The sequence below is a fragment of the Hemicordylus capensis genome, chromosome 1 (assembly GCF_027244095.1).
Source record: "Hemicordylus capensis ecotype Gifberg chromosome 1, rHemCap1.1.pri, whole genome shotgun sequence".
Taxonomy (NCBI): domain Eukaryota; kingdom Metazoa; phylum Chordata; class Lepidosauria; order Squamata; family Cordylidae; genus Hemicordylus; species Hemicordylus capensis.
Window position 1 is genome coordinate 16,970,799 of NC_069657.1, and position 19,897 is coordinate 16,990,695.

Here is a 19,897-nt window from a genome sequence, read left to right on the forward strand (position 1 = left end):
AGATGAGTCTGAAAGCACTTTCACTGCATTCTCTACATGAGTATCTTTGTCTGCCCTGGGGTGAGCTTTAGAAAGCCAGTCTGGCAAGTTTTCAGAATGACGCAGGGAGGGCAGGCTGGGAAAGCTTGATCCAAGAAAAAGTAGCTCAGGAGGGAGCCTACTGGCTAGCACCCATGAAATCAGAAACACTTTGTTTGTTTGTTTGTTTGTTTGTTTGCTTGCTTGTTTGCTTTGTGTTTGTTGTTCTAAGCCTTTTTTAAAAAAAAACTCTGCTCTTCTGTGAGCAAGCTCCCAGTCTCCAATCTTGTTTTTAATCAAACACACAACCTTAAAATGGGAGCGTGGGCAGCTCCCAGTGTAGGGTAGGAGAAGCCTCGTGTGATCATGTGATCAGATCATTGCCCTGATCTGATCGTGTCAATCCAATGAAACAGATGAGCAGTAAATGCGAGACGTAGAAAACCAAATACTTCACACAACGCACAATTCATTTATAGAATTTATTGCCACAGGATGTATAGATGGGCTCTGGGTTAGATCAGGGGTTCTGGAATGTGGGTCCTCAGATGTTGTTGGACTACAACTCCCATCATCCCCAGTCATGATGGCCTTTGGCCATTGTGACTGGGAATGATGGAAGATGCAGTCCAACAATATCAGGGGATCCACTATTGAGGATCCTTGGTTTAGATGATTTTAAAATGGGGTTTGTGGTTCGTATATAATTAGTAGCTAAATGGCGCCTCCATGTTCAGAGGTGTCATGCTGCCGAATTCCGGTTGATGGGGAGTAACTTTCAAACCCTACTTCTGGGTCTTCAGGAGGCATCTTGTTGGCCTCTATGAGAAACTGGATGCTGGACAAGATGGGCATTTGTTCTGATCCAATGGGTCTCCTCTTATGCTCCTGTATTCTTGCACACACATACAGATCCCCCAGTCCTTACAGCAGCTGCAATTGTGATATTTTTAGGTGCTGGATACTTGTTTATTTACACTGACATTTGCATTTACATGCTGTCCTTCATCCTAGGACCCATGGGCAATGCATAACAAATGATAAACAACAAACTAATATAACAATAATACAATCTTATTACAAACAGACTCAGAATCAACTCGAACAGAATGTATGATGGACAGCCTATATGAAGTGGTGGGGCGGCAAAACCAATGGCTGAATCAGTGTTTGATGCAGTGATATATCTTATTTATTTATTATTTCTCTGTGTAAACTGCCCTGAGCCATTTTTGGAAGGATGGTATAGAAATTGAATGAATGAATGAATGAATGAAATACAGTATACAGGTGTGTAGGGCAAGTTGCAAAGCTAGGGTTAGATTGTGACAGGGAGGACCTGCTGTGACCTCTGTCTATACTGTGTCTGTTTAGGATTGTGGCCTTAGGTTGGATCATCTTCTGACCTTGTTGGCTGTATTTTATCTATAAGGATTTGGCATTTGTCAGAAAGCATAACAATAGTAGGCTTGCGCTTATGCCCCTAAACAGGGTTGGAGGAGCACTCAGCCAGAGTAGGAGAGCAGGGCACACTTACTTACTTATTTATATCTATGTAAACTGCTTTGGGAACTTCTGTTGGAAAGTGGCATATAAATATTTGTCATATTCATCTTTGTATTCCTGATCGGCAGTCATGTAAACCCAAACATCAAGGTAGGAGGAGGGGAGAGTGATAAAGTGGGAGCTGGGTAGGATGGTTTTACGTCCACACTCTATAAAATGCTGGGGACAGAATGTGAGTTGGATGCACCCGTCCTTCCCAGCTCCTGGCTCTAACATGCTCACCTGTCCCTCCTTCTAACTTGATGTTTGGGTTTACACAGTTGGGACTGCGTCCAGCTCTCCAATCCTATCCATGAGTGCTCCTCCAATGGATCTCCTCCTCCTCCTCCTCCTCTGCCTCCTCCTTCTTCTTCATGTAACAGATTCATTTTGTTCAACTTTAACCTAGACATTTTAAATTTTGTGTGTGTGTTCGTATTGACTCCAAACCTAGGTCTTTTTCATCAATTGGTTTTCTCAACAAATGTCTCATAAAGCTTTTGCGTCAACACACTTTTGAAAGTGTTGGTTAAATTACAAGTTGACAAATAACTGTAATTCAATAGGAAAAGGCCCAGCCAAAATAAAAGCAACCAACTCCAAATGCCAAGAGATCAAGATCATAGCTGCTTCCATACTGCTTTAGAGCCTAATCTATAAAATTGTTTTATCGCACAAGGAATGCACAGTTTTAAAGCTCAGCTGATGCTGTAAGAAACCCAGGCATCTAGCTCATCCATTCTGAAAACACTTACCACCGAAATTTCACCTAAAGTGAAAATCGATGCACATTCAGAGTCAAAACTTAGTCAAAACTCACAAGGTATGTTGAAAGAAGCCTAAAGAGTCTCAATAAAACAATTGAAATTTCTTTAAGTGTGTGTGTGTAACAGGGGTGGGTGGGTTCCACACATCCCCATCTGATCACCCAATTCCATTTGATGTGGAATTTGAAGGAAATTTGGAAGTTTCTGCTAAGCAATCGAGTTGAGGAATGTTGAGGGAGGTCAGGATGTCAGTTGGAATACTTTTGAGGGCGGTTGGAATATTTTTGCTAAGATAAGTGCCATTTCTCTGAAGAGGTTTGTGCATCACTAGGAGCATATGCTGTCCCAGCCCCAAACCCAAAATGCTATAGCCTTATTCAAACATTGTAATAGGGAGCTGTATTTGTGTATAGCCTCTGAAAATGCATCAGAAGTCCCACCCAGGGTGTCAGTCACTCACACACACCCCAGCAGGTCAGTCATGCTTACACCCTTCATCTGAAGCGGTGAAAATGTACACATGATGACAGGCACTTCTGTGATCAGTAGTCATCGTCCAATAACATCTGGGGACCCACCTCTGAGAACCGCTGCCCTCATCTGACTTCTTTGATGTGGCTAGGTGGGGTCCACGTCTGTGCATTTGTCACTTATTTCCTATCATGTTTCCCTGTGTCAGGTTTACAAGTAATCCCCTGCTTCAGAATATTGTCTTAACGAAATGTGCCCGGAGCCCCTCTAACTAAGGCTGCTTCGAGATCACTCATGTGTGTTAATCAGACACCTCCTTGCTGCTCTTCTATTAAACACCAAACCCAGGGATCTGTCAGTTCCCCTCTGACGGGGGATGTTTCTCTCCCACTCTAATAACAGGGTGAGCAAGCTAAGAATAGCTTGCTCTTCCAGACTTGGGAATGACGAAAGACTCCTCGGTTCAGGGGGATAAAAGAACGGTGATGCTAATTAAACACAGATTTATTACAAAGACCTATTGCGTAGTCACAACAGTTGGGAGAGTCCAGGCTGCCATCATGCCACCATCCCAGAGACTCCCCACAGCCTGAGGCCCTTGAGGCTGACTTACAGCCACATCATACGTTATTGTCATGATCTGGACCTCAAGTGACAGCCAGGACTCAGCTCGATCCCGAAGAGAAAAAGCAATGCAAATTTATTGATTTATTTTATTGATTTATTTACATTTTATATCCCGCTCTTCCTCCAAGGAGCCCTACATACTTTGGTTTCTCTTTCACAACAACTCTGTGAAGTAGGTTAGGCTGAGAGAGAAGTGACTGGCCCAGAGTCACCCAGCAAGTCTCATGGCTGAATGGGGATTTGAACTCAGGTCTCCCCGGTCCTAGTCCAGCACTCTAACCACTACACCACACTGGCTCCACATGGCAGGAGTGGATTTCCCTTTGGATTTTCCATCTCAGGCCTGCAAGTATGGCCAAGCCTGGATGAGTGCAGCTCTAAAGAACTCCGCTCTCCGCTTTCACTTTGAGGGATGAGTCTGCGTGATTCCCTGCACTGATATCAGTTGCTGAGGGACAGATTCCCAGACTCCAGCAGTAAGACTGGATGGGGCAATGAGGTACCCCAAAACCAGAACACCCCCCTCCTAGAAATTATCCTCCTTGGGATGGACTTGTAGTAGTGAGCAAGAAATTCCCGCTTTGCTAAGCAGGGTCTGTGGCGAGGGGGGGTGATGGGAGTTGTAGTTCAACACCATCTGGGAACCCAAGGCTGACAACCCCCTATACTACGACACGAATGATTTCCCCAATGGATTGAGCTCCCTGTTAATTAGTGGCAGGCGTGGATTTCCCTTTGGGTTTTCCAGCTCAGGCCTGCAAGTATGGCCAAGCCTGGAGGAGTGCAGCTCTAAAGAACTCCGATCTACGCTTTCGCTTTGAGGGATGAGTCTGCGTGATCCAGATCGTAGCGGAGTTAAAAAGGGAAGCGTCCAAAGCACGTGGGCTATAATAAACCTCACGGGCAACTTGCAGGAGCCTGGGTGCTGCACAGGAGGTCCCGAATTAGCTATTTCGGTGTAAATGGCAGTGGCACGGCTGCCCTTACAGCTTTTCTTCCCAGCTGTTCTGGGGAGTAAATCTGTTCTATATCGGTTTGTTTACCTAGTCTGCTGTAGGAACAGTTCCCATGACGGTCTCCATTAGCAGGAGCTGAGAAAGCAACGTCCCAAAGAGATGGGAGAGCCGAGAGAGTCTGCGTGGACGCTGGGGTGGTTTCGGATTTTTGCAGCTTGTGATCATCAAGGCTTTAAGCAAGAATGAAAGCTGAGTTCCAGGAAACCGCCTCAGATCAGGAACTTTGGATATTCTGCATCAAAAATGTGCAGAGCCATTACATCATTGGCAACCCCCTGCTAACCTGGCAAAGAGGCACCTTTTAATGTGGTGATCCTCTTTATTTAGCAGTGGGGAGAGTAACTGGACCTATCCACCCCCAGCACAGTACCTCCAGTGACTGTTGCTGGTGTCGATCTGATGTTGCTTTTTAGATTGTGAGCCTTTTGGGAACAGGGATCCATCTTACTTATTTATTATTTCTCTGTGTAAACTGCCCCGAGCCATTTTTGGAAGGGCGGTATAGAAATCGAATCAACAACAACAACAACAACCCATTGATCTGTCTTCAAAGCATTCTGGCGGGGGGGGGGGTTTAGGACCCATTGATGTGAATGAGATTCACACCAACAGACTCCTTGAAAGAACGGGGTAAAAATAGGATGTGGAGGGATGCTCAAGGGCTAGTGTGCTATGCAAAAGGACGCGGGTGGCTTGAGCACTGCCTGCACCCCTGTTTGCATGTAAGCAGCTGCGATGGGGCTTCACTGCAGGGCAGCAGTGCTCAGTGGAAAGGGCTCCCTGCACAGAGTTGTGATGCAACATCCATTGGAAATCATGGGTGTTGCATCACGCAGCTCTGTGCAGGGAGCCCTTACCACTGAGCACTGCTGCCCTGCGGTGAAGCCCCATCATAGCTATTTATGTAACCCTCTGTGTGTGAATGTGTCCCTCACTGAATTACTTTTGGCCCTGGGGAAGTCATAGGGAAGTGTGTGTGAGTGAATTCTGAAGGAGAGATGGTCTGAACCAGACTGCAGCCAGCCCGGACTGTCATTTGGAAGGTTGGCGAGAGGGTTAGAGGAGTTCCCACCACTGCCACCGATGTCTCCACAGTGGCCACCCCTGCCGTCCCCACTGCTTCTAAATTAAAGGTAATAGTACCCTTTCTCTCACCTCCCGCCTGCATTAGTACAGGGCAGAGCAGCTCAACTTTGGCCCTCCTGCAGATGTTGGCCTACAACTCCCATAATCCCTTGCTATTGGCCACTGTGGCTGGGGATTATGGGTGTTGTCATTCAAGAACAGTTGTGGGGGGCTAAATTGAGTAGGCCTGATATAGGGGATGTTGGGAATTCTCTCTGGTAAGAGATACCCTTCTATTACAGCAGAGTGCACAGAGGCAAAACACAGCGGAGTCTGCCTAGGCATGCGGGTATGCTGAGAGTAAAAGAAACTTGGAGCCAGTTCATAGTTTCAAATCAATATAAGGAGTCTTTATTAGTGAACTCCATTCTAGATAGTAAAGTGGAGAGATAGGATCTCTAATCTACTTAGCTAGCTGGATGCAGAGGGATGGATTCTGCATCTCTGCACACATGGTGCAGGGAGAGAGGAGCATGTGTGTTGCAAGGGAGAAGACAGGGAAGAGGAAGTGAGGAAGGCAGGCAGGCAGGCAGGCAGGAAGTCCCTAAGAATAACAATCTACATATCAAAGGGATAGTGTCAGAGCAGTAGAGAAGGGATGACCAATGTCTTGACCCCTCTAGCCCTCTGACTCACTAATCTGCCCCCCTCTGTCATTGAGACCAGAGTCCTTCCCTTCCAAAAGGGGATATATTCATAAAGGGGAATTCTTGCCGGATTCCCCTTTACAAGCATACCCCCCACAAACTGGCCCATGAACCAGTTCGGCTCGGTTCAATGGCCAGACCAGACTGGACCCGGTTCAGCCGGACCCGAGACCAGACCAGGCCGAGTCGGTTCGAATCCAGTCCAGATTTGAAATGAACTGGCCTGGCCGGTTCCATGCACATCCCTAGACTAAACTAACTAGGTGAGTGGGAGCCGTGCTCAAGGTGCTCTCATCCCCCAGTATGTTTGCCATGTTTCCTAGTGAAGTGTTCGCTTGAGGAGATTCAGTGGATGGATTCTGCTGCTTCTGGTGCACCATTTTCACTGCAGTGTGGAGTTGGTTAGCCAGGAGGGCACTTTCGAGCAGCCAGAATATTCTGTCCACCCCTAGCCAACATTCTAACTTCACATTTGTAATGAACTGAGTAGAAGATCAGGCATATCGTTGCACAAAAATTCTCTGCAAAAGATATTGGGCACCTTCTTGCGCAAGTGCAGACATGCTTGTGCTAGCACAACACTAGTCTGGAATGCAAGCTCCAGATTGGGCACCACTAGCTAGTGTACAACCGTGAGCAAGCACAGCATTAGTCAGGATATCTGACCCTGTCTTGTATACTCATACAGAAAAAGTACACGTAGGTGGAACATAGGAACATAGGAAGCTGCCTTTTGTTGAGTCAGACCATTGGTCCATCTAGCTCAATATTGTCTACACAGACTAGCAGCGGCTTCTCCAAGGTTACAGGCAGGAGTCTCTCCCAGCCCTATCTGAAGATGCCAGGGAGGAAACTTGGAACCTTCTATTCCTCCCAGAGTGACCCAATGCCGAGGGGAATATCTTACAGTGTTCACATATAGTCTCCCATTCAAATGCAAACCAGGGTGGTGCCTGCTTAGCAAAGGGGACGATTCATGCTTGCTACCACATGGCCAGCTCTCCTCTCCTTGAGGAGAGCATCATGAAGTGCATTGGCAAGTGGAGAGTAAATCAGAGGGCTGCCTGAAAGATGGGACGTCCATGAGCATGCAACCTGGGGGGAGTCTCATTTTGTATTCCCATCACCTCCAGCCGTAGAGGACCCACTGAGACTGCCTTCCACTGATCCCTCGAACAGGGATTCCCAGATGCTGTTCACTACAACTCCCAGCATCCCCAGCTGCAGTGGCCTTAGTGTGGGAATTATGGGAGTTGTAGTCAACTGGGGGAAGTCTCATTTTGTATTCCCATCACTTCCAGCCATAGAGGACCCACTGAGACTGCCTTCCACTGTTCCCTCTAACAGGGATTCCCAGATGCTGTTCACTACAACTCCCAGCATCCCCAGCTGCAGTGGCCTTTGGCTGGGAATTATGGGAGTTGTAGTCATCAACATCTGGGAACCCCTGAGAAAACACTGCTGCCTTACCGAAGGTTCTCAGGTTCCTAGAGCTGATACTGCTTCCAGAGCCCTACCAGGAGATAAAATGCCCATTTTAAAACCAACAGTGGCTTACATACCGTGCAGCGAGCTGTACAACCAAGAGAGGTGCACAACTGCCTTGCTGCTTCTGTGGCACCCACTATCGGGGCTCCTAGTAATGGCAGGGGAAGCCATTCGTCCACATGGCGCCTCCCCTGCCATTGCTAGAAGCACCGATGGTGAGTGCCACAGAAGCAGTGAGCCCTACTCCTGTCATTCCCAGACACCTCCACCCCCTCTCGTACGGGTGTATGGTTGCTGCAATGATGCTGCACAGTGCTGTTTGCAGGGAGCCTCCCCCACCATTGCCGAGAGCACTGACAGGCTGGTGAGTGCCACGGAAGCAGTGAGGCCCGCCTTCCTCTTGGATACGTGGCTCACTGCGTGGTATGCAAGCCGAGCACAGGAAAAACAACAACAAGAAAACTCATGGGAGACTACAAAGATCAGAGAGCATCCAGCTCAAAACACCTGGGGAAAGACAAAGGTAGAAAGGTAAATAGGTAGTTTCACATTGTGAGTACTTGGAAAGATAGAAGGCTTTTCTCTGTCTATCTCTTGGTATGTTAGGGGTTTGTTGTTGATTTGTAGCCCGTCATGCTGCATTTGTTACAGAACAAGCTATACTTATTTATTGTACCTTTCTCCTGGAGGTCAAATGTGGCCTCCAGAATTATTAAAAAAAACACCCCTTCTTCAAAGGTCAACAACCTTTTTGCACTTGGTCCAAGAGACAGTGAGCCATGGGGTGTGATGGCGGGCCTTTACGTGACACATACATGCTGAGCTATCAGTCTATTAACCAACAGAAAAATAGGAATGATCTATTCAAATGGAAAGTGTCCATTTTATTTTCATTCCTATTGCAATATTTCACTATTTTTGGCTCTTTTCAGTCTCTGCTTCCCTCCCACTCCACCTGCTTCAAGAAGTACTCTTGTGTTTTATTGTTGATTGGTTGTCTCTATGTGTTGTTGTTGTTTGCTGTCTGTAAATATTACATTGTGTAAATATATCATTTTATCAATAGTTAAAGGTCAGTTGTGAAGTTAGAGGTGCGAGGATTCCCCCCAACAGCAGGAGTTGCAGTGGTTACATTTATCGTCTACCCTTCCTCCACGGAGCTCAGGGTGGCATATAATGTCCTCCATTCTCCATTTTTAGTTCACAACAACCCTGTGGGGTGGGTTAGGTTGAGAGAGATTGATTGGCCCATAGTCACCCAGTAAGTGTCATGGCTGAGTGAGGATATGAACCCAGTTCTCCTCAGTCTAGGGTTGACTTTATTTGTGCCATCTTTGATTGAATTGTTCTGAAAGGATAGGAACTCATGCCACTGGGTGGGTGTAGCCAAGGGGACCCAATAGGTAACGTACGCAGTTTGCAAGTATCTGCTTCCCTCCTGCCTTTTGAAGGCCGCCTTCTCACGGAAGTTATATTTAGCCCAGGCATCTGTGGTGACAGTCATTTTTGCAGTATTTAGGAAATGCTAGTGCTGCCTTCTGGTTGAATGCCAGGTGCTACTGGGAAACATTTGTTGGGATTATTTTGGGAGCTCCCAAAGCCACACTGGTCATCAATCACTCACGTGGAAGCCATTCAAATCTGTCTCGGCCACTTCAGCTTTGCAGGTCAATTGTGACAGGGAAAGTTGTGGATCCTATCATCCTATTTCTCCCCCTCATGTGGGTCCTTTTGTGTGGGGGAGTGTGGTACACTTGGATATGGACCCCTGCTATCTTTAAGGGTAAAGGACTGTGTGCACATACCATGCCTATTCACTAGGACTTCAGTGTTCAATCAATTAATCAATCAATTATAACTTATAATTGAATGAAGAAGTACAATTGGATAATTAGGCAGTAGCTACATTTTAACATTATTTTTCAAGACAAGCACATATAAAACTGCAGAATGCAAGAATGGTTTTAAAGGATGCATTCTCATAGGAACATAGGAAGCTGCCATATACTGAGTCAGACCATTGGTCTATCTAGCTCAGTATTGCCTTCACAGACTGGCAGCGGCTTCTCCAAGGTTGCAGGCAGGAATCTCTCTCAGTCCTATCTTGGAGATGCCACCAGGGAGGGAACTTGGAACCGTCTGCTCTTCCCAGAGCAGCTCCATCCCCTGAGGGGAATATCTCACAGTGCTCACACATCGTCTCCCATTCAAATGCAACCAGGGCAGACCCTGCTTAGCTAAGGGGACAAGTTGTTCTTGCTACCACAAGACCACCTCTTAATGTATGGAAATGTAATTGATCCGGTCCACAGAAACTCATGCAATTAACCATCTAAGGCTTCTTGAATTGGGTGACAATCTTACTCCACGCATTGGAACAAATGCACATGTGCTGCATTAAGGTGGCACATGCCTAAAACGAGGCCTGCTATTCTACATGCTTACATCTGTTACAGGTCCTGTCTCCTTCTCACAGGACTCCAGGTTTCCTGCGAGCCTCTGAGTTTCATTAGAGAAAGGGGGAGGTTTCATTCACCTGGTCCTCACTTCCTTGACTGTAAGGAGCCTCTGTCATTCCTGGGAGTCACAAGGCCTGCGCCATAACATCCTCCACTGCTGGCCCTTCCTCATAGGCTGCCTGGTTTTTAAAGATGGACCTGAAAGCCTCACAGTGCTCCCCTGGGGCATGTTCACAATTGGGTGGCTTCTGCCACACCTGGAGGAACTCTGGGGTGTCTCCTTCCTCCTGCCCCCTCTCTGCATGGGGCCGGCTTACCAACTAGCCATCAGTTCCAGCCAGTACGTCTTGCGCTGAGTCATCAATCGGGGACGATGGATGGTGAGCTTGGCCAGGCTTCTCCCTGCGGTCAGGGGCCGATTAACCTCTTTGCCGCCCATAGGCAAAGAGGATTTTTGCTGCCGTGGGGAGGGCGGGCGCGAGGGGAAATCCCCCCCCTTTTGTCTATCAAAATTGCTGCTGTTGTGGAGGCAATTTTTATAGACAAAAGGAGGGGTTCCCCTCACGTCCCCCTCCTCGCAGCTACCTCAGCCCCCAGAAGCACCCGGCAAAATTTGAGGAGTGGTAACTTGCCGCTCCTCAAATTTTGCCACCATAGGCAGGTGCCTCCTCTGCCTATGTCTTAATCCGCCTATGCCTGTGGCGGCTGTGCCATCACTGCCGATCCATGACAGCATCCTCTGAAAGCAAAGAAACTGAGCATCATGTAGAACAATAGTTTCAGTGCTGAGCAAAGAGGCGCCTTTTTAAAGTGGTGATTTTCTTTCTTGTGCAGGGGGAGAGTAACTGGCCCTATCCACCCCCAGCACAGCATCCTTCCAGAGGCTGTTGCTGGTGCCTATCTTGTGTTTCATTTTAGATTGTGAGCCCTTTGGGGACAGAGAGCCATGTTTGTTTGTTTGTTTGTTTGTTTGTTTGTTTGTTTGTTTGTTTATTCATTCATTCATTCATTCCTTCATTCATTCATTCTTATTTCTGTATATAAACCACTTAGGGAACTTTTGTTGAAAAGCGGTATATAGATTTTCGTCGTAGTAATAGTAGTTACGCAAATTACATTGCTCCATCTAGAGAAACTCATATACAATTAATCAGCTGCTTGAACTGCATGATAGTCTTACTCCACACATTCTGACAAATGCAAATGTGCTTCATTACAGCATCTCCGCAAATGCGTCCAAGGGCCCAAATGGGCAATGTTGGTGCTCTGTCTCTCTATCCGCAACACACACACACTGGTGTCCCTAATTTAGGGGTGGTGTGAATAGGCTGTATTATAAGAGTGCTTGTCCTGATGTGTTGTGGTGCATTGGTTTGACTGCAAGAGCTGGACTGGAGAGTTGTTTGTACCTCAAGCTGTGCTCAGCCATGAAACTCACAGGGGCGTTATTTGCACCTGGCTTCATGCTGTGGGATAAATGTTGAGCAAAGCCACTTTGAATCACACTCGTGGCATTGAGGGAATCAGTCCCTCCCCTCTGCTCTCGGGTTGTGTTTTGGAGCAAGTTCACATCGCATGCCTCTGTGTTTTCCTTCTAGCCAATGGGGGGAGAGGGAGAGAGAGAGAATTCTAAAGAGCTACATCTGCATTTCTAAAGAGAGCATCCCTCTTATCAGGCTAATGATTCTATGTCAGTGTCTCCCTCTATTTGCTCCAGCGTTCTCAGAAAAAGTAAACGGAAATACGTCGAGATAAGCTAGAATTCACAAGACAAAGAACGATTTGTGTGTGGAGTGCTTCCAAGGATCTCAAAGGGACTTCGGGGTAAGTTTGGCTGGTATGTGAATGCACACACTCTTTTCTGAAGGAGATTCAGGGTAACAGCCCTTTCTGTAAAGCCTCAGGGTGACCTTTGGCCAGTTACTACCTGTCAGCTTAATCAACCTCAGAGGGTTGTTGTAAGAATACATGGCGGGGGGAGGTGCACATTGCCCTGTGCTCCTTGGAGGAAGAGTGGGATAGAATTAACATTTAAAAACTGATATAAGCTCTGGTTAGAAGAACGGAGCAAGAAAGATTGCTGCAGCTTCTTATAATTGTGTGTGTTTTTCCCCTTCTGATACAAGACTGGGTTTTTTTCCATTTGATATTAAATGGTTCCATATACTGCCCTATGCTTGCTTTTTATCTAAAAAAAAAAAAAATTAGAAAGCAGGTGTAGTAAATAATTAATAAGTCTGAAAGGACCCAGGATCGCTGACTCTAATGAAAGCTTTGAACACCATCATTAGATTCTGCTAAGTCCCTTCATTTTTTATTTAAGAGATGAGAGCATTTCCCCCCACATTAACAGTTTGAGTCATGATTGAGAGCACTGGCACTGGCACATCCCCCAAACCATTTACTGTAGTGTAACCCTTCTGACTTCACTAGAATTGCTGAGTAAGGGGAGTCAGTTAGGAGGAGAGGAGTCAGTCATTTGTGTGGTCGAGAGCTGGTCTTGTGGTAGCAAGCACAAATTGTCCCCTTTGCTAAGCAGGGTCCATCCTGGTTTGCATTTGGATGGGAGAATACATACATTATTAGACCACTACTTAAGAAGCCATCCCTAGATCCCTCAGTGATGGACATTGATAGGCCAGTCTCCAATCTCCCATGGTTAGGTAAGGTGACAGAGAATGGTGGCTAACCAGCTTCAGGTGGTTTGGGAGGAAAGAGATTATCTAGGCCCATTTCAAACTGGCTTTATAGCAGGCTGAGTCGAGTCTGCCTTGGTCGGCCTGATGGATTACCTTTACCGGGGAATCGACAGAGGGAGTGTGACTCTGTTGGTTCTTTTGGATCTCTTGGTGGAGTTCGATACCATCGACCATGGTATCCTTCTGCATCGCCTGGGGGAATTGGGGATAGGAGGCACTGCTTTGCAGTGGTTCCACTCCTATCTCTCAGGCAGATTCCAGATGGTGGAGCTTGGTGACAGTTCCTCTTTAAAACGGGAGCTATTATATGGAGTCCCTCAGGGCTCCATTTTGTCACCAATGCTTTTTAATATTTACATGAAACCGCTGGGTGAGGTCATCAGGAGATTTGGTGCAGGGTGTTATCAGTATGCTGATGACACCCAAATCTATTTCTCCTTATCATAATCATCTTCATCATCAGGAAATGGCATTCACTCCCTAAATGCCTGCCTACAGGCAGTAATGGGCTGGATGAGGGATAACAAATTGAAGCTGAATCCAAGCAAGATGGAGGTGCTCATTGTGGGGGATTGAAATTTAAGGGATGAGTTAGATCTTCCTGTGCTGGATGGGGTTACACTCCCCCAGAAGGAACAGCTACACAGCTTGGGAGTACTCTTGGATCCAGACCTTGCCATGGTATCTCAGGTGGAGGCTATGGCCAGGATCGCTTTCTATCAGCTTCGGCTGATGCGACAGCTGCGTCAATTCCTTGAAAAGAATGATCTCAAAACAGTGGTACATCAGATGGTAACCTCCAGACTCGACTACTGCAATGTGCTCTATGTGGGGCTGCCTTTGTATGTAGTTCGGAAACTTCAGTTAGTTCAAAATGCAGCAGCCAGATTGGTCTCTGGGGTAACCCAGAGAGGCTGCAACTATGTTTCCAGGTGAAATACAAAGTGCTGGTTATTACCTTTAAAGCTCTGAACGGCTTGGGTCCGGGTTACCTTAGAGAGCGCCTTCTTCTGTATGTTCCCCATCGCACGTTGAGGTCATCTGGAGAGGTCCGTCTCTAGCTGCCACCGGTACGTCTAGTGGCGACTTGGAACCTGGCCTTTTCTGTAGCTGCTCCTGGTCTATGGAATGCACTCCCAGCAGATATCTGCAGTTTGGGCTTGCTGTTGGCCTTTGGCTTGGCCTTCCAAGGCTTGTAAAATGTTGTTGTTTTTAAATGTGTTGTAATTGATTTTAGATCATTTTAATCATTTTTGAATTGTTTTAATATTGTTTTTAGCATTGTTTTAATTGTGGGTTTTATGTCTTTTTAAAAAGTTGTTGTACACCGCCCAGAGCCTCTGGATGAGGTGGTTTTGAAATGTAAATATATATATATATATATATATATATATATATATATATATATATATGCACTGTAAGATATTCCCCTTAGGGGATGGAGCAGCTTTTGAAAGAGGACCTGTGTGCTTGCATGCAGAAGGTTCCAGTTTCCCTCCCTTACATCTCCAGATAGGGCTGTTAATGTCCGGGGAAATGCGGCAATCCTCTCCCACTGGACAGCATGGATCATGAGACCTCACAGAGCTAGGAAAAGAGTAGATCACAGCTACATAAGACATTGATATGCTTGCAAACTGCAAGCCATTTTACCAATATTTGAACATAAATATTTTGCGCATTCCTGAGGATCATATTTTCAGATTCAACTGAATGCTTCAGAGGGAAAGGGAGCTAGGCCAAATGCATCCCCCTTGCGTAAGTAGGCTTTAGGCCTACTTAAGGGGCTACCTAAATTTAAATCTAAATTTAAAGAGGCTGCCACCCCCATGGCATCCCATTCTTCTATTTTTCATCCCATTCTATGAAAAAATCAAGACATTATAGGCATCTCTATATATAATTCTCTTAGACATACCCATCACTAATCCTATGCATGGCAGCTCTCGCGAGAGTTTGCAAGTGAGGGGAGGGGGAGAGGAAAGCGGCGGTGGCAAGAAACATAAGGCCAACAGACAGGCCAGCGAACGGGCAGGCGGGCAAGCAGGGAGAAAAAGTGGCGGCAGCAGTGGGGTGAGAGAAAGCAGCGATGGGGGAGAGAAAGCAGCAGTGGCAGCGGGGGTGGTGGTGGAGAAAGTGACAGCAGCTGAAGGAACTAGAAGCACAGATGCTCTGTGCCCAGGGCCAGCTAGTTTTAATGATTCTTCCTGTTATATCCTATGGACAAGTAGTCGGACAAATCAAATATCAAAAAGCCTTAACAGCTTGCATCCAGGCGATTTAAGAGAGTGCCTCCTTTGTCATGAACCCTGCCTCCTGTTACGATCTTCTGGAGAGGTCCAGTTACAGATGCCACCATCTCATCTGGTGGCGACTCAGGACCGGGCTTCCTCTGTGGCTGCCCCAGGGCTTTGGAATATGCTCCCTGCTGAAATAAGAGCATCTCCTTCTCTGTTTGTATGTAGGAAGACCTTCAAGACTCTCCTGTTCTCACAAGCTTTTAATTAGAATTAATTTTAATAATTTTAATAATTTGTTTTAATCACTGTTTTATACTATTGTTTTTATTGGGTCTTGTGTATTTTAATTGGTGTTGATTTTTCAATATTTTAAATTTTGCACACCGCCTAGAGATGTACATATCAGGCGGTATAAAAATATGACAAATAAATAAATACATTTGGATCCAAATGGGAATCAAGGGGGTATCTGAAGCACTAAACCATAAACCATGCTCCAGATAGCAAATCAAATACTTGCCTATTTGCACAGGCAAAATAGACAGTACTGATCTACATGAAGCAGTGGTCAGACTCAGAATAAGGCAACTTCATAGGAACATAGGAAGCTGCCATATACTGAGTCAGACCATTGGTCTATCTAGCTCAGTATTGTCTTCACAGACTGGCAGAGGCTTCTCCAAGGTTGCAGGCAGGAATCTCTCTCAGCCCTATCTTGGAGGAGCCAGGGAGGGAACTTGCGTAAGATATTCCCCTCAGGGGATGGAGCTGCTCTGGGAAGAGCAGAAGGTTTCAAGTCCGTCCCCCCACCCCCCGGCTTCTCCAAGATAGGGATGAGAGAGATTCCTTCTGCTCTTCCCAGAGCGGCTTCATCCCCTGAGGGGAATATCTTGCAGTGCTCACACATCAAGTCTCCCATTCAGATGCAACCAGGGCAGACCCTGCTTAGCTCTGGGGACAAGTCATGCTTGCTACCACAAGACCAGCTCTCCTCACTTCATATGTTCATAGGATGTGGTTTGTCACTGAGCGATGATGGCCCCTCTGCAATGCTGCAGGGGGCTGTTGGGAAAGAATGGCACACATCAAGAGGGTGAGCCAAGGACTGAGTTCATGAGGCAATATATGGGGAGCAGGGAGGAGTGAGGCCCAACTAGGGGTGGCATCACACCACTGCTGCCAAGTCAGTAAGATGTGAATCAAAGGTTCGCAGAGAGAATGTTATCAGAGAGCATGGAATTTCCTGCCACAGGATGTAGTGGTGGCCACTAGCTTGGATGACTATAAAAAGGGGCTTAGACAAATTCATAGAGGACAGGTCTCTCAATGGCTACTAGTCTGGTGGCTATAGGCCACTTCCAGCCTGCAGCATTTCAAATAAGCAGCAGGGATTCCCTTTTTTTTAAAAAAAGTTAACATTTTGGAGGAAAAAATTCTTTGAATTCATTTTTAGTCAGCATCCTGACCAATGAAGTGTGCATGCAGCATACTGGTTCCAGATTAATGGAGCATTGGCATGATCTATTTTGCCCATCTCCCTTTCCCACTGAAGCATTCTGTTGAATCTGAAAATATGACCTTCAGGGATGCAGAAAATATTATGTTCAAACACTCGTAAAATACTAGGGCATTAATGCATTTTTCCAGACCTCACTCAGACTACCAAACAAAACAAAACCAAACCAAACAAAACACATCCCACAAAAACCTAACCTATTTAGGAGTTTGTTTTGTTTTGTTTTGTTTTGTTTTGTTTTGTTTTGTTTTGTTTTGTTTTGTTTTGTTTTGTTTTGTTTTAGTAGCCTGGGTGAGATCATAGGAACATAGGAATCTGCTATATGCTGAGTCAGACCATTGGTCTATCTAGCACAGTATTGTCTACACAGACTGGCAGCAGCTTCTCCAAAGTTACAGGCAGGAAACTCTCTCATCCCTATCTTGGAGAAGCAGGGGGGGGGGGACTTGAAACCTTCTGCTCTTCCCAGAGCAGCTCCATCCCCTGAGGGGAATATCTTACGCAGAGGCGTATCTAGGGAAAATAGCGCCTAGGGCAAGCACTGAAATTGCGCCCCCTGTCCAAACATCTGACAGCCATCTTTTAGATAACTTTACTATAGTATCAGCTGAAAAATATAAGTCAAGCTCGTTAATCTTTTAAAATTTCAAAAACTATTTAGCAGTGGACGTAGCCAGACCAAAAAATGCTGGGAAAATACAAATTTCAGTATGCTGGGGCTCATGAAATACCCACATACTATTTGGAGGTGTACTTGGAAAACTAAACAGAAGTGCCTATCTAATTCTCTACTATGCATTGTAGCATCACTATTACATAAGTTTTAAAAATAAATGGAGAATTTGGCTTTTCCCAGATACTCTGAAAATAATTAAAGGATATGCAGAGTAAACTGTGTCACTGCTTGGAATATATTCTAGTATTTCAGAAAGACAGTTAAAATGAGAGAAAGAGAGCAAGAAACTCCCAGTGGGCCTTAATACTAAGGATTTCACACTGATTCAAAGACAAACTCACAATTAATAGCCATATTGTTAAGACACCACATTTAAATCACTTATAAGAAGCAAAGTAAGAGCAAATGAATACAATCCTAGCTCATAAGCTTCAGCTCTGTATTCACAAGCCCTGATTCTCTGTACATAGTGCCAAACTGAATATGTGTACAGTGACTTATATTATATTAAAAATCTTTTAAAAACCTGTAGCCCCTTCGGGGTGCTTCCTATAGGCCGTGGGAGGGGGGCATCTGCAAAGGTTACCCCTCCCACTGCTGGTCTCTAGGGCCTCGCAGAGACCATTTGAGCATGTGGTGTGGCCATTTTTTAAAATAATTGTTTTTGAGGTTTTTTAAATGGCTGCTGAAAACAAAATGGCCACCTTGCATGCTCAAATGGCCTCTGTGAGGCCTGGCATGGCCTAGGGCCTCACAGAGGCCATTTGAGCATGTGCAGTGGCCATTTTGTTTTTGGTGGCCATTTTTTTAAAAAAATAATTTTAAGAATTTGCGCCCCACCTTCAAGTGGCACCCAGGGCACGTGCCCTGCCTGCCCTACCCTTGATACGCCCCTGATCTTACGGTGACCCTGCTTCACTAAGGGGACAAGTCATGCTTGCTACCACAAGACCAGCTCTCCCCACTAGATCTGGAGCCAACCTGGGAAAATGGCATGTTGATATCTTTCATGGTTTGATCTGAGAGTTTTATGTCAGTCAGTAAGTGAGGCCCAAACAGCTTTCTTTTATAGATTATGACAGAAATATTTGCATAAAGAAAGCAAATACTGCAAAGGCACACCATCAGGCTGCAGTGAATCTGCTTCCAAAGGAAACCAGAATCCAAGGGGCTGCAGAGCTCTGGAATTTAGTTAGAACATAAGAACAGCCCTGCTGGATCAGGCCCAAGGCCTATCTAGTCTAGCATCCTGTTCCACACAGTGGCCCACCAGATGCCTCTGAGAAGCCCACAGGCAAGAGGCAAGTGGGCCTCCCTCTCTGCTGCTGTTGCTCCCCTGCAACTGATATTTAGAGGCATCTTGCCTCTGAGGCTGGAGGTGGCCCTTAGCCACCAGACTAGTAGCCACTGAGACTTGTCCTCCATGAATTTGTCTAAGCCTCTTTTAAAGCCATCCAAGCTAGTGGCCATCACCACATCCCATGGCAGAGAATTCCATAGATTAATTATGCACTGTGTTAAAAAGAACTTCCTTTTGTTGGTCCTAAATTACCTGGCCTTCAGCTTAATGGGATGACCCCTGGTTCTAGCACTGAGAGAGAGGGAGAAAAATTTCTCTCTCTGCTCCATGCATAATTGTATATACCTCTATCATGTCTCTCTGTAGTTGCCCCTTTTCCAAAGTAAAGAGCCCCAGATGCTGTAGCCTTGCCTCATAAGGAAGGTGCTCCAGGCCCCTGATCATCTTGGTTGCCCTCTTCTGCACTTTTTTGTGTTGTACAATATCCTTAAGATATGGTGACCAGAACTGTACGCAATACTCCAAATGTGGTTGCACCATAGATTTGTATAATTGCATTGTATATTAGCATTTTAATTTTCAATCTCCTTCCTAATAAATAAATCAGAAATCATCCATGACCTGATTATGGATGAAGGGGATGACCTGGTATGTATCACAGAGACCGAGTTGGGGGAGGCTGGTGGCCCAGTTTGGTCCCAGCTTCTCCCTCCAAGTTACTCAGTTGAGGAGCAGGTGAGGGGAAATGGGTGGGGAGGTGGAGTGAGTGACTATGGTCTATAAGAACAACATCTCCCTGACCAGGGTCCCTGTCAAAGTGTCTGACTATTAGGGTTGTGCGTTTTGGGTTTTTTTCTGTTTTGTTTTTGGCCCAAATCTGAAATACCCCCGTTTTGTTCTTTATTCAAAACCAGCCAATCCGAAACACCCCAATTTTGTTCTTTGTTTGAAATTGCAAAATCCAAATCCGAAACATTTTGGATTTAAAAAAATTGCCCCAGGGAAAAACTAGTGGGTGAGGGTGGTAGTGCCCAATGGGTGGAAACTACCACCCAAATTTCAGAGGACTTGGGCAAAGGGCTGGGTTTTGGTGAATTTTTGAAGTATAGGATTTTTCCCTTAGGGAAGAATTGAGGTTTGTTTGTTTATTTATTTATTTATTTATTTATTTATTTATTTATTTATTTTTATTTTCACATTTCTATACCGCCTTTCGTTAAAAGAAAACCCCAAGGCAGTTTACAAAAAATTAAAACATACAATAAAAAGCAATAAAAACATCAAGCTAAAAACATATAAAACA